At 51.4% G+C, this 2,500-nt stretch overlaps 1 protein-coding gene across 3 annotated transcripts in view; it reads left to right on the top strand.

Moving 5' to 3' along the window:
* LOC122550742 (palmitoyltransferase ZDHHC20-B) overlaps nt 1–2,500 on the top strand; it is a 141,716-nt gene that overhangs the window by 36,196 nt on the left and 103,020 nt on the right. The window lies entirely within an intron of this gene.

The raw sequence follows: 2,500 nt of genomic DNA, 5'->3' as shown, positions 1-2,500 counted from the left end.
CTCACACACTCTCACACACTCTCTCACATACACACACTCACATACACACACTCACATACACACACTCACATACACACACTCACATACACACACTCACACACTCTCTCACACTCTCTCACTCTCTCTCACTCTCTCTCACTCTCTCTCACTCTCTCTCACTCTCTCTCACTCTCTCTCACTCTCTCTCACTCTCACTCACTCTCTCTCACACTCTCTCACACTCTCTCACACTCTCTCACACTCTCACACACTCTCACACACTCACACACACTCACACACACTCACACACACTCTCACACACTCTCACACACTCTCACACACTCACACACACTCACACACACTCTCACACACTCTCACACACTCTCACACACTCTCACACACTCTCACACACTCACACACACTCACACACACTCACACACACTCTCACACTCACACACACTCACACACACTCACACACTCTCTCACTCTCTCTCACTCTCTCTCACTCTCTCTCACTCTCTCTCACTCTCTCTCACTCTCTCTCACTCTCTCTCACTCTCTCTCACTCTCTCTCACTCTCTCTCACACACTCTCTCACACTCTCTCACACTCTCTCACACTCTCTCACACTCTCTCACACTCTCTCACACTCTCTCACACTCTCTCACACTCTCTCACACTCTCTCACACTCTCTCACACTCTCACACACTCTCACTCACTCTCTCTCACTCTCTCTCACTCTCTCTCACTCTCTCTCACTCTCTCTCACTCTCTCTCACTCTCACACTCACGCACACTCTCTCTCACTCTCTCTCTCGCTCACTCACGCACACTCACACACACACACTCTCTCACACTCTCACACACACACACACTCTCTCTCGCTCTCTCTCGCTCACTCACGCACACTCACACTCACACACACTCACACACGCTCTCTCTCGCTCTCTCTCGCTCTCTCTCACTCTCTCTCACTCACACACACTCTCACACACTCTCACAAAATCTCTCTCACTCTCTCTCATTCTCTCTCACTCTCTCTCACTCTCTCACACTCTCTCACACTCTCTCACACTCTCTCACACTCTCTCACACTCTCTCTCACTCTCTCTCACTCTCTCTCACTCTCTCTCACTCTCTCTCACTCTCTCTCACTCTCTCTCACACTCACGCACACTCACGCACACACACACACTCTCTCACACTCTCTCACATTCTCTCACACTCTCACACACTCTCACACACTCTCACAAAATCTCTCTCACTCTCTCTCATTCTCTCTCATTCTCTCTCACTCTCTCTCACTCTCTCTCACTCTCTCTCACTCTCTCTCACTCTCTCTCACACTCTCTCACACTCTCTCACACTCTCTCACACTCTCTCTCACTCTCTCTCACTCTCTCTCACACTCACGCACACACACACACTCTCTCACACTCTCTCACACTCTCTCACACTCTCTCACACTCTCTCGCACTCTCACGCACACTCACGCACACTCACGCACACTCACGCTCACTCACGCTCACTCACGCTCACTCACGCTCACTCACGCACACTCACGCTCACTCACGCTCACTCACACACACTCACACACGCTCACACACGCTCTCTCGCTCTCTCTCGCTCTCTCTCGCTCTCTCTCGCTCTCTCTCGCTCTCTCTCGCTCTCGCTCTCTCTCGCTCTCTCTCGCTCTCTCTCGCTCTGTCTCGCTCTGTCTCGCTCTGTCTCGCTCTGTCTCGCACACTCTCGCTCTGTCTCGCACACTCACACACACGCACACTCACACGCACGCTCACGCACGCTCACGCACGCTCACACACGCTCACACACGCTCTCGCACACTCACGCACACTCACACTCTCACACACTCTCACACACTCTCTCACATACACACACTCACATACACACACTCACATACACACACTCACATACACACACTCACATACACACACTCACACACTCTCTCACACTCTCTCACTCTCTCTCACTCTCTCTCACTCTCTCTCACTCTCTCTCACTCTCTCTCACTCTCTCTCACTCTCTCTCACTCTCACTCACTCTCTCTCACACTCTCTCACACTCTCTCACACTCTCTCACACTCTCACACACTCTCACACACTCACACACACTCACACACACTCACACACACTCTCACACACTCTCACACACTCTCACACACTCACACACACTCACACACACTCTCACACACTCTCACACACTCTCACACACTCTCACACACTCTCACACACTCACACACACTCACACACACTCACACACACTCTCACACTCACACACACTCACACACACTCACACACTCTCTCACTCTCTCTCACTCTCTCTCACTCTCTCTCACTCTCTCTCACTCTCTCTCACTCTCTCTCACTCTCTCTCACTCTCTCTCACTCTCTCTCACTCTCTCTCACACACTCTCACACACTCTCTCACACTCTCTCACACTCTCTCACACTCTCTCACACTCTCTCACACTCTCTCACACTCTCTCACACTCTCTCACA

Source organism: Chiloscyllium plagiosum, unplaced genomic scaffold (genome assembly GCF_037043375.1).
Source record: "Chiloscyllium plagiosum isolate Xiang-an unplaced genomic scaffold, Cpla_swu_hap1 HiC_scaffold_6, whole genome shotgun sequence".
Taxonomy (NCBI): domain Eukaryota; kingdom Metazoa; phylum Chordata; class Chondrichthyes; order Orectolobiformes; family Hemiscylliidae; genus Chiloscyllium; species Chiloscyllium plagiosum.
This window is presented reverse-complemented; position numbering and strand designations above follow the sequence as displayed.